General features: G+C 42.9%; 1 pseudogene across 1 annotated transcript in view; it reads right to left on the bottom strand.

The window, feature by feature from the left end:
- Positions 1-12,972, bottom strand: part of LOC110532966 (dedicator of cytokinesis protein 11-like) — a 92,084-nt pseudogene that overhangs the window by 38,905 nt on the left and 40,207 nt on the right. The window contains exons 30-38 of the transcript XR_016483550.1: positions 12,638-12,751; positions 12,386-12,461; positions 11,685-11,773; positions 10,977-10,997; positions 10,670-10,793; positions 10,149-10,215; positions 6,828-6,875; positions 5,055-5,073; positions 614-775 (exon numbers count right to left, since the gene is read on the bottom strand). The product of XR_016483550.1 is annotated as a dedicator of cytokinesis protein 11-like (transcript). The remainder of the gene's footprint in view (positions 1-613; positions 776-5,054; positions 5,074-6,827; positions 6,876-10,148; positions 10,216-10,669; positions 10,794-10,976; positions 10,998-11,684; positions 11,774-12,385; positions 12,462-12,637; positions 12,752-12,972) is intronic.

The raw sequence follows: 12,972 nt of genomic DNA, 5'->3' as shown, positions 1-12,972 counted from the left end.
AATTGGAGCCCATTTTCACCATGGATAATGAAATTAATGAATATGTCCCTTGACGGCTTATGGAAGCATTGAGAATGGTTTCTGACACATAGCCGATTGTTAGAGGAGTTTGGGAAACTAAACAGCTGGTCTGTATTTGAACTTCTCACATTCTTTGGTCAGATGATCAAAGCAATGTCAGTGCTGTGATGTTAAATCTGCTTGGACTTCAAATGAGTTTCCAATTGGTTCAGAGCCATTCTTAGTGACTGTTCATTGTTTATGCACGTTAAATGTATTTGTGTGAGGGGAGTTTGTGCATGCTAAATGGTTGAGACCGCACAGAGAGGACTCATGGGTTGGGTATAGTGTTACTTTGACATAACATGAAATGCTTTGAAATTTAGTTAGATGTTCATAGGCACACCAGTGATGGACTGCTGATGATGCAATAACAGATTCAGTATTGCATTGTGCAGTTAAATAAACAAATCAGTGACAGCTGGCAGTTCCTTGCCGGTCAGGGGGATGTTGTATATGACCTGTAGGTGAGTGCACAGGAAGGTTATCCTCTTGGTGTGTTAATTTATGTATTCCTCTATCCAACCCACCCACCCATGTTACAATAGCTGACCTGCAGGTGAGTGCGTAGGAAGGTCTTCCTCTTGGTGTAATCATAGTTGTTCCTCATCAGCAGGTAGAGTAGAGCGGAGGCCTCGGCCCGCAGCAGACCCATCTTTGACCCACAGCACTTCAGAACCTCATTGCACAGAGCCGCACACAGAGTCACACGGCCCTTAATGGAGTAGCAGGAAATCAAAACTCGATGTGAGAATGCTGTTCATTCACTAGAGCTCAGCGTTCAACACCATTGCCCCTTCCAAGCTTAAGACACTGTGACTGAACACCTCCCTCTGCAACTGACACCAGGTGGTACAGTTTTTACCTCTAACTCCAGTATCCCTGCACATTGTAAATATGTTATTGGAACTGACCCTCTACTGTATATACAGTGCCATCAGAAAGTATTCCCCTTGGCTTTCTCCAAATTGTGATGTGGTACTAAGTGAGATTCAAATGGATTTAAATGTCATTTTTTGACAATGATCTATAAAAAAATACTCTGAATTTGTCTTCTACTTTTAAATGCTAACCATTTGTACAAACAAATACATTTTTAAAACACCAATATAGTGATTAAATAAGTATTCAACCCCATGAGTCAATACATGTTAGAATCACCTTTGGCAGTTATTACAGCTGTGAGTCTTTAGTTTCTAAGAGTTTCTAAGAGCTTCCCACCCCTGGATTGTGCAACATTTGCTCATTATTATTTTCAAAATTCTTCAAGCTCTGTCAAATTGGTTGTTGATCATTTCTAGACAGCCATTTAAGTCGTGCCATAGATTTTCAAGCAGATTTAAGTTGAAAAAAATGTAACTCGGCCACTTCTGGAACTTTCAATGTCTTCTGGGTAAGCGACCAATGTAGATTTGGTCTTGTGTTTGGCACTGTAGGTTATTGTCCTGCTGAAAGGTAAATTAATATTCCAGTGTCTGGTGGAAAGCAGACTCAACCAGGTTTTGCTCTAGCATTATGTCTGTGCTTAGCTCCATTCCATTTATTTTTCTATCGTGAGAAACTCCCCAGTCCTTAACATTTACAAGCATACCCATAACATGCAAACAGGAAGCATGTTTTGTAATATTTTTTAGTCTGTACAGGCTTCCGTCTTTTCACTGTCAGTTAGGTTAGTTTTGTGGAGTAACTACAATGTTGATCCATCCTCAGCTTTCTCATATCACAGCCATTAAACTCTGTTTAAATGTCACCATTGGCCTCATGGTGAAATGCCTGTGCGGTTTCCTTCCTCTCTGTCAAATCAAATTATTGAGCAATTTGAAAATTTTCACAGCTTCTAAAAGTCACCGCGACTCCACTGGTGAAGCAGTCATATAATTAAATCACATTTTATATGTCACATGCCCCGAATACAACAGGTGGTGAATTATTATTATGGTGAGATGCTTACTTACAAGCCCTTAACCAACAACGCAGTTAAGAAAATATTTACTAAAACAAGTTAAAAGAATTCAAGGAACACAAATAACAATATCGAGGCTAGATACAGGGGGTACCAGTACAGAGTCAATGTGCGGGGGTACAGGTGGGTCAAGGTAATTTGTACATATAGGTAAGAGTAAAGATACTATGCATACATAATAAATAGTGAGCAGCAGCAGTGTAAAAACAAGGGGGGGGGGGGGGGGGGGTGTAACAATGCAAATAGTCCAGATGGCCATTTGATTAATTGTTCAGCAGTCTTATAGGTTGGGGTAGAAGCTATTAAGAAGCCTTTTGGAACTAGAATTGGTGCTCCGGTACCAATTTCCGTGTGGTAGCAGACAGCACAGTCTATGACATGGGTGACTGGAGTCTTTGACAATTTTCTGGGCCTTCCTCTGACACCACCTAGTATATAGGTCCTGGATGGCAGAAAGCATTGCCCCAGTGATGTAATGGGCCATATGCACTAACATCTGTGGTGCTTTACCATCAGATGCCGACCAGTTGCCATACCAGGCGGTGATGCAACCGGTCAGGATGCTCTCAATGGTGCAGCTGTAGAACTTCTTGAGGATCTGGGGACCCATGCCATATCATTTCAGTCTCCTGAGGGGGAAAAGCCATAGTGCCCTCTTCAAGACTGTCTTGGTGTGTTTGGACCATGATAGCTTGTTGGGGATGTGGACACCAAGGAACTCACGACCGCTCCACTACAGTCCTGTCGATGTGAATGGAGGCACGTTAGGCCCTCCTTTTCTTGTAGTCCACGGTTAGCTCCTTTGTCTTGCTCACATTGAGGTTGTTGTCCTGGCACCACACTGCCAGGTCTCTGACCTACTCCCTGTCGGTGATCAGGCCTACCACTGGTGTGTCATCAGCAAACTTAATGATGGTGTTTGAGTCGTGCTTGGCCACGCAGTCGTGGGTAAACAGGGAGTACAGGATGGGACTAAGCATGCACCCCCTGAGAAGACCCGTGTTGAGGATCAGTGTGCAAAATTTTTTTTTTTGCCCGTCTGGTAGGCTCGCATCACTGTGCAGCTCGCGGGTGGGTTTCCCTTTGTAGTCTGTAATAGATTGCAAGCCCTGCCACATCCGACGAGCCTCCCAGCCAGTGTAGTAGCATTCCATCGTTGCCCTGTATTGATGTGTTGCCTGTTTGATGGTTCGTCTGAGGGCATAGCGGGATTTCTTATAAGCATCCGGATTAGTGTCCCGCTCCTTGAAAGCGGCAGCTCTAGCCTTTAGCTCGGATGTTGCCTATAATGGATTCTGTTTGGTAAATGTACCTACGGTCACTGTTGGGACGATGTCGTCGATGCATTTATTGATGAAGCAGGTGACTGAGGTGGTATACTCCTCAATGCTATTGGATGATACCTGGAACATATTCCAGTCTGTGCTAGAAAAACAGTCCTGTAGCATAGCATCAGCGTCATCTGGCTACTTCTGTATTGATTGAATCACTGGTATTTCTTTAGTTCTCTCTTGTACGCAGGAATCAGGATGATTGAATTATGGTCAGATTTGCCAAATGGAGGGTGAGGAAGAGCTTTGTACACATCTCCGTGTGTGGAGTAAAGGTGGTCTAGAATTTTTTACCCTCTGAATGCACGTGACCTGCTGGTAGAAATTTGGTAAAACAAATTTAAGTTCGCCTGCATTAAAGTCCCTGGTTACTAGGAACGCCACTTCTGGATGATCATTTTCTTGTTTGCTTAATTCACCTTTATTTAACCAGGTAGGCCAGTTGAGAACAAGTTCTCATTTACAACTGCGACCTGGCCAAGATAAAGAAAAGCAGTTTGACAAAACAACAGAGTTACAAACAAATGTACAGTCAATAGCACAAGGCAGAAATATATGTACAGTGTGTGCAAATGTAGAAGAGTAGGGAGGTAAGGCAATAAATAGGCCATGGATGCGAAATAATTCCAGTTTAGCATTAACACTGGAGTGATAGATGTGCAGATGATGATGTGCAAGTAGAGATACTAGGGTGCAAAAGAGTAAGAGGACAAGTAACAATATGGGGATGAAGTAGTTAGGTGTGCTATTTACAGATTGGCTCAGTACAGGTGACCGGTGAACTGCTCGGACAGCTAATGCTTAAAGTTAGAGAGGGAGATATAAGACTCCAGCGATATTTGCAATTCGCTCCAGTCATTGGCACCAGAGAACTGGAAGGAAAGGCGGCGAAAGGAAGTGTTGGCTTTGGGGATGACCAGTGAAATATACCTGCTGGAGCTCGTGCTACGGGTGGGTGTTGCTATGGTGACCAGTGATCTGAGATAAGGCGGGGCTTTACCTAGCATAGACTTAGATGGCTTGGTGCCAGTGGGTTTGGCGACGAATATGTAGTGAGGGCCAGCCAACGAGATCATACAGGTCGCAGTGGTGCGTAGTATATGGGGCTTTGGTGACAAAACGGATGGCACTGTGATAGACTACATCCAATTTGCTGAGTAGAGTTGGAGGCTATTTTGTAAATGACATCGCCGAAGGATCGTAGGATAGTCAGTTTTACGATAATATTTTTGGCGGCGTGAGTGAAGGAGGCTTTGTTGCGAAATATAAAGCCGATTCTAGATTTAATTTGTATTGGAGATGCTTAATGTGAGTCTGGAAGGAAAGTTTACAGTCTAAACAGACACTTAGGTATTTGTAGTTGTCCACATATTCTAGGTCAGAACCGTCCAGATTAGTGATGCTAGTCGGGCGTGAGGGTGCGGGCAGCAATCGGTTGAAGAGCATGCACTTAGTTTTACTTGCATTTAAAAGCAGTTGGAGGCCTCGGAAGGAGTGTTGTATGGCATTGAAGCTCGTCTGGAGGTGTTAGCTTATGGCCTTATACAGCTCATTGAGTGCCGTCTAAGTGCCAGCATCGGTTTGTGGTGGTAAATAGACGGCCATGAAAAATATAGATGAAAACTCTCTTGGTAGATAATGTAGACATTGCGTACCAGCTGTTATTGACAAATAGACACACACCACCACCCTCAACTTACCGGATGTAGCTGTTCTGTCCTGCCGAATCACGGAAAACCCAGCCAACTGTATATTATCTGTGTCATCGATCAGCCACGACTCGGTGAAACGTAAGATTTGACAGTGTTTAATGTCCCGTTGGTAAGATTGTCTTAAACAGATGTCATACAGTTTATTCTCCAGTGATTTCCCGGATCTGCGTCCCCTGTGTCTCTGTCTTTACTGCATGCGAATGACGAGATTGAGTTTGGAAGCACAGCTGGACCTTTGTAGTGACTGGGGTGTATTGACCCAACATCCAAAGAGTAATTAATAACATCACCATGCTCAACGGGATGTTCAATGTCTGCTTTTTTTAAAAATCTACCAATAGGTGACCATCTTTGTGAAGAATTGGAAAACCTCCCTGGTCTTTGTGGTTGAATCTGTGTTTGAAATTCACTGCTTGACTGAGGGACCTTACAGATAATTGTATGTGTGGGGTACAGAGATGAGGTAGTGTGAGAATGTTTAGAATATTACCCTCGGAGACCATAACTCTGAAACCTTATGATAGTATGAAATTGATTAGCATCATTAGACTATTTTAATGCTGTATGTGATTTAGTCAGTAGAATTATATCTGAGAGTGTAGTTCGTAGTCAGAATTAATGTTTGTTGACAATATATCTAGTGTCTTGATAAGATTGTCTGTCTGAGCAAGATTCGGGGCCGACCTTGGCTGGGGCACTGAGAACTTCCCAGCGTCTCGGCACTGAGGACTTCCCAGGGTCTCTCCCTACGTCGGCTGGGTAACAGGACAGTGTGGGCGTATGATAACTAATGTTTTGTGTGTAAGTATGTGTGTCACTATAAAATGAAGGTCTTTGTACTGTGCACGCCAGAATGTTCCCGTGAATAAACATTTGACTATTGTGGACTGGGCCTCTGTCTGTTTTCATTCCAACCAGTATCTTACAAATCCTGGTTGCAGACAGAGTCATTAAATTGACTTGGGGTATAAACATTGAGAACCTAATTCTCGTGACAGGTAGTCAAAAATCATGTTAAACACTATTGCACACTGAATGAGTCCATGGAACTTATTATGTGACTTGTTAAGCACATTTGTACTCCTGAACCTACTTAGGCTTGACATAACAAACGGGATTGAATAGTTATTGAATCAAGACATTTAAGCTTTTCATGAATTCATTATTTTGTTACAATTTTGAAAAACATAATTACACTTTGACATTAAGGGGTATTGTGTGTAGGCCAGTGAAAAAAAAGTCTAAATTAGATCAATTTTAAATTCAGGCTGTAACACAACAAAATGTGGAAAAAGTCAAGGGGTGTGAATACTTTCTGAAGGCTCTGTATCTTGATACTTTCTCATGCTCTTCTTAGTTCTTACTGTTTGTGTGTTTTTCTTCTACTTGATGTTATTTTCAACTAACATTGATAGTGATTACTGCATTGTTGGGTTTGGAGCTTCCAAGAAAGGCATTTCATTGTACTTGTACACATTAAAACGTATTAAAACTTGATAAGCCAGACTTAGAGACATACCTAAAGATAAGAGTAGGCACATAAACAATGACATAATATATTAGCAAGGAACAAGGAACAAATATGAAAAAGGAATAACAAGCTTTGACCTCCAAGTCTCAAGATGGGTGTGGGACAATGACCATTATATAATTTATTTGACTAGCAAAGAACACACAGAGACACATGTACCATGTACCTGTTTAGGACAGAATTAGTAGCCCTACCTATTAGTGCAGTACAGAATCCAAACATCATCCTACCTCCCAATGTTCCTCTTTCCAACATAGCAGAACTGCACCAGGCACGTCCTGAAAGAGATTTTAAGAGGGGTGGTATAATGTTATTAATAATAGTCTTGTTCATTACTAGTCTTGTTCATTGGGCGGCAGGGTAGCCTAGTGGTTGGACTAGTAACCGGAAGGTTGCAAGTTCAAACCCCCGAGTTGACAAGGTACAAATCTGTCGTTCTGCCCCTGAACAGGCAGTTAACCCACTGTTCCTAGGCCGTCATTGAAAATAAGAATGGGTTCTTCACTGACTTGCTTAGTTAAATAAAATTTTAAAAAATTACATAGTTGACTTAGTGATGTGCAAATAGACAGAACGTGTCTCCTTCCTGAGCGGTAAGGCGGCTGCGTGGTCCCATGGTGTTTATACTTGCGTACTATTGTTTGTTCAGCTGAACGTGGTACCTTCAGGTGTTTGGAAATTTATCCCAAGGATGAACCAGACTTGTGGAGGTCTATACATTTTTTTCTGAGGTCTTGGAAGACAGCAAAGGACCTTGTGAAGATGCTGGAGGAAACAGGTACGAAAGTATCTATATCCCCAGTAAAACGAGTCCTATATCGATGTAACCTGGAAGGCTGCTCAGCAAAGAAGCAGCCACTGCTCCAAAACCACCATAAAAAAGCCAGACTACCGTTTGCAACTGCACATGGGGACAAAGATCGTACTTTTTTCAAATGTCCTCTGGTCTGATGAAACAAAAATAGAACGGTTTGGCCATAATGAGGAAGAAAAAGGGGGAACACCATCCCAACCCGTGATGCACAGGGGTGGCAGCATCATGTTGTGGGGGTGCTTTACTGAAGGAGGGAATGGTGCACTTCACAAAATAGATGGCATCATGAGGATGGAAAATTACGTGGGTATATTGAAGCAACATCTCAAGACATCAGTCAGGAAGTTAAAGCTTAGTCGCAAATGGGTCTTCCAAATGGACATTGACCCCAAGCATACTTCCAAAGTTGTGGCCAAATTGGCTTAAGGACAACAAAGTCAAGGTATTGGAGTGGCCATCACAAAGCCCTGACCTCAATCCTATAGTAAATCTGTGGGCAGAACTGAAAAAGCGTGTGCAAGCAAGGAGGCCTACAAACCTGACTCAGTTACACCAGCTCTGTCAGGAGGAATGGGCCAAAATTCATCCAACTTATTTTGGGAACCTTGTAGAAGGCTACTAGGATTACATGTCAGGAATTATGAAAAACTGAGTTTAAATATTTTGCTGGTGTATGTAAACTTCTGACTTCGACTGTATGTCCTAAGGCTGTAATTCTATCTAACTTGCAATGAATAACATGTCTTTGTTGACAAATGGCTGCCTGTTCACAAACACAGACTTTTTAATGTGACAATTGACAAGTTTTAGGGCTTCACTGTAACTACAGCTCAGGGTGTGTAATCTTAAACTCGGTTGTTATGACAGGTGAAAGTAAACATCGGCCAAAAAACTGAATGAAATGGTTGACATAACACAGTCACCAATGCTAACATGAAAACAGCCTAACCAGCCAGGGTGCTAGGGTGAGTAAAATGGTCAGAGTGAGGTATTCTCTCATTTGTGTCTGGAAGTAGCTAGCAAGCTAGCCAACTTTAGCCAGTTAGCTTGGGTGCTGCAAATCAAATCAGATTGGTCACATACACGTGTTTAGCAGATGCTATTGCGGGTGTAGCGAAATGCTTGACTGCTGTTGTGAGGTCAGAACGCTTGGATCAACCCGACTCCTTGGCCAGTGTCCAGTGTGCGCTCTGAACGCTCCAAGATCGAAACGCTTTGAATTTACGAACGAACAATCCGACTAAAACTGAATTTACGAATGCACAATCTGAGAACAATGAATTTACGAACGACGAGAGCACGCTCTGAGCGCACTCGAACTCCAGAGTGAATTTATGAACACACCCTCAATACATTGCATTCGGAAAGTAAATCAGACTCCTTTGACTTTTTTTGTTTAGTTACAGACTTACTCTAAAAATAAATAGTTTTTTCCCCCTCGTCAATCGACACTCTGGTTAATAATAAAAAAGCAATAGGTTTTTAAACAGGTTTTTTTTCTTTGGAATGACGCTACAAGCTTGGCACACCTGTATTTGGGGAGTTTCTCCCATTCAGGTTGGATGGGGAGTGTTGCCGCACAGCTATTTTCAGGTCTCTCCAGAGATGTTTGATTGGGTTCAAGTTCAGGCTCTGACTGGGGCACTCAAGGACATTCAGGGACTTGTCCCAAAGTCACTCTTGCGTTGTCTTGGCTGTGTGCTTAAGGTCGTTGTCCTGTTGGAAGGTGAACTTTCGCCCCAGTCCGAGGTCCTGAGCAGGTTTTCATCAAGGATCTCTGTACTTTGTTCTGTTCAGCTTTCCCTCGATCCTGACTAGTCTCCCAGTTCCTGCCTCTGGAAAACATCCACACACAGCATGATGCTGCCACTACCATGCTTGCTTTACCGTAGGGATGGAGCTAGGTTTCCTCCAGACGTGACGTTTGGCATTCAGGCCAGCAGGCTGTCATGTGCCTTTTACTGAGAAGTGGCTTCTGTCTGGCCACTCTACCATAGGGCCTGATTGGTGGAGTGCTGCAGAGATGGTTGTCCTTCTGGAAGGTTCTCCCATCTCCACAGAGAAGAGTGACCATCGGATTCTTGGTCACCACCCTGACCAAGGCCCTTCTCTCCCAATTGCTCAGTTTGGCCAGGGGGCCAGATCTAAGAAGAGTCTTGGTGGTTTCAAATGTCTTCCATTTAAGAATGATGGAGGCCACTGTGTTCCTGGGGATCTTCAATGCTGCAGAAATGTTTTGGTACCCTTCCCCAGATCTGTGCCTCGACACAATCCTGTCTCGGAGCTCTACAGACAATTCCTTCGACCTCATGGCTTGGTTTTTGCTGACATGCAATGTCAACTGTGGGACCTTATATAGACCAGTGTGTGCCTTTCCAAATCATGTCCAATCAAATGAATTTACCACAGGTGGACTCCAAGTTATAGAAACATCTCAAGGATGATCAATGGTAACAGGATGCACCTGAGCTCAATTTCAAGTCTCATAGCAAAGGGTCTGAATACTTGTATATTTATTTTTAATTTTTCATAAATATGAAAACAAAACTGTTTTCGCTTTGACACTATGGGTTATTTTGTGTAGATTGAGGAAAATGTTTTATTTCATCCACTTTAGGCTGTAAGATAAGTGTGTAAGGTAAATGTGGAAAGTCAAGGGGTCTGAATACTTTCCGAAGGCACTGTAGAATATAATCTATTGTAATCCTGCATCCACTCAGAGGTTGTGTGTACTCACTCCAGTAGACTGAGGAAGTTGATGATGCCCTGAGGGTTGACCTTGTTCCAGTAGGCCAGCAGTGTGTCTAGAGACAGAGACACAACAGGAGAGAGATAGACACTGAGTCACCAAGCAGGCCAACAGGAAACAATTACACAATGACCAGGCCAGTGTCATTTGGAATGTTACCCATGTCCGCTAAAACAACATAAGTCAGAAATTCTACAAATGAGGGAGCCAATGAAAATGTGTAGATATATTCTGTTATTATGCCTGTATAATATAGGGAAAAAAACAACATATAATATAAAGTATTCATACAGTATCTAGGTATGTATCATAAAACCATTTTAGGTACAGATCTACACAGTACTAAAAAAAGCAACTGTGTTGCTGTCCATAGAGATACATACATTGCCATAGAATTACATATACAACTCAATAATAATTCTTTAACAATAAATAATTTCATAGGATCTCTGGATAATCCTATAGTATAATACAGTGCTATAGGCGTATGTAATGTTGTGTTGGCTGACCTTCCGAGATGGTCCTGATGATGTGAAGAAAACACAGCAGCAGTCCTTTGATTTCATAGTGGCCCAGTCTGCCTATGGGAGGGAGAGTAGTACTGCTGCTCATAGTGGAGCCCCGCCGGTGAAGCTGGAGGACAATACACCACAGAGGAAGAAAACATGGCAATATCAACCCTCCTCTCTCTTAAATACAATCCTAAATGTAAACTTTCAAATAAAATCATACGTTACATTTCGAAAACAAAATCGGACAATATCTGTCGGGGGGGAAAAAACATGAGATCAGGCTCTCTCTGTCTGTTTGTCTCACCTCAGTGCCCCTTCTGTGAAGCTGAGTGAAAAACACCACAGAGGAAGAAAAAACACAATTGAGAACAAGTGGCTTTAATTCATACCACATAGTAAGAAATATAATCATTAGAAGCTGAGTGTGGCACTCAGTCGTACCATGAGTAAGAAAAAGGATGATTGAAAGCAGAGTGACATCTGCTCTTGTCTTATTACATGACTGGTTTTCTTCATCTGATCTCAATCCAACATGTTTCTAGAACGCTGACACAGAGTCAAGACACTGGATAGTATCTTTTTAACTATGTGAACCAACAGTTATAGTATATAACGGCCTTCAAGTGTTTGAGAAAGACCCAAGCGTCAATATGTGACCGGAAAAACAACAACAGAGATGAGGCTGCTGTCTCTCTGTGTCTCTCTCTCTCTCTGTCTGACCACAGAGTGAGAAAACATGGTATAAGAACCATGTTTATTTTTAAAAAGAGCAGGATGTGAAACATCAAATTCAATATTTGACTGTTGCTACGATGTTCCCTACTGAACAATGCCCAGGGCATTCTCTCTGGTTGTGTCCCGTATGGCATCCTAGTCCCGTTATAGTGCACTACCCTATGGGCCCTGGTCAAAAGTAGTGCACTATATAGGGAATAGGGTGCCATTTAGGACACCACCTCTGCTTCTGTTTCATTTGTATTGGCCAATCCACCACCCTCCCTCTGTCTCGTACCTCAAAGCTGTCTGGAGTGCCAGAGTCTATGAACAGAGATCCTCTGGAGTCCTCCCTCCTCACCGGGTGGCCATTCTGATTTCCTGGACCTGGGGAGAACAAAGAAACATGTTTACATAGCTTCTCAAATACATTTTGTGGGCGGTAGGTAGCCCAGAGGTTATAGAGGTGGACTGGTTAGAAAGGTTGCTGGTTCAAGCCCCAGGCCAGGTGATACAGAATAAATGGAGATTGAATGGGCCTCTTATGTCATTACTAACACTACCATTCTGCCCTCGAGCAAGCCATTTAACAGCAAAAATATAGGCACTGCACTGTGGTTGACCCTGTGCTTCTTGATGTGTGTGGCACCTTAATTGGGGAGGACGGGTTGGATGGAATTGTATGAAACAGATGGTGTCAAGAGATCCTCTGGTTTCCATGTATTTAATACTGTTCCATTTACTTACTCCATTCCACACGTCCTCCCCTCACCAGCCTCCTGTGGTGTGTGGGTTTGGGGAAAAAAGCAGAAGGAGAATTTCTGTTCTAACCAAATGGACAATAATGTATTATTGCTCTGATGTTTTGGTTCAAAAACATCAGAGCAACATTTTGATGGGACATGATGCCGTTCTAATGGGTCTGCTCACCTGCTCTACCGTACAGACAAACACACAGCGATGAGGGGTTAACACATTGAGGACAGATGTCCCACTGACCGTGGTCTTTATCGACGGCCGTGCTGGTCCTGCGGCTGTCCATCGAGCTGGTTGATCTCAAGTCATCTCTGGAACCCTGCAAAAGCAAGGGACAACCATAGGGTTGGGATCAATTTCATTTCAGTAAATTCAGGAAACTAACTGAAATACCAATTAACATTTTCAGTTAAAACTCCAAAACGTCAATATATGATTGATATATCATGAGACTAGCTAGAGTAAGTCAGGACCTCCAGGGGTGGAGGGACTCACGGTGAAGCCCAGGCCAGGGCTGGAGGTGTGTCGCTGGGCAGACAGCTGCTTGAGGTTCTGGTAGAGCAGCTCAAGCAGTGGAAGGTACAGCAGACAGATCCGGGCCTGCTGGTTCTGACATGCAGAAGGGGGGGATGAATAGAGTAACATCAAGTTAATAATTAAGTTATTATAATTTGACAGGTTTTCCAACAATCTCAAGTTATAGCTGTCATTAATTGCATAAATCCCATGGGTTCTGCAGAGGCCGTATACCCGTAAACGCCGCACGGCCCATGCAGACGTCGGATAAACACTGTAGCTAACCACCTTTGTCGTAATGATGCCTAAGCTAA

This window comes from Oncorhynchus mykiss, chromosome 9 (assembly GCF_057628025.1).
Source record: "Oncorhynchus mykiss isolate SJ-2025 chromosome 9, ASM5762802v1, whole genome shotgun sequence".
Lineage (NCBI taxonomy): Eukaryota > Metazoa > Chordata > Actinopteri > Salmoniformes > Salmonidae > Oncorhynchus > Oncorhynchus mykiss.
Note: the sequence above shows the minus strand (reverse complement) of the source record. Positions and strands in the feature narration are given on the sequence as shown.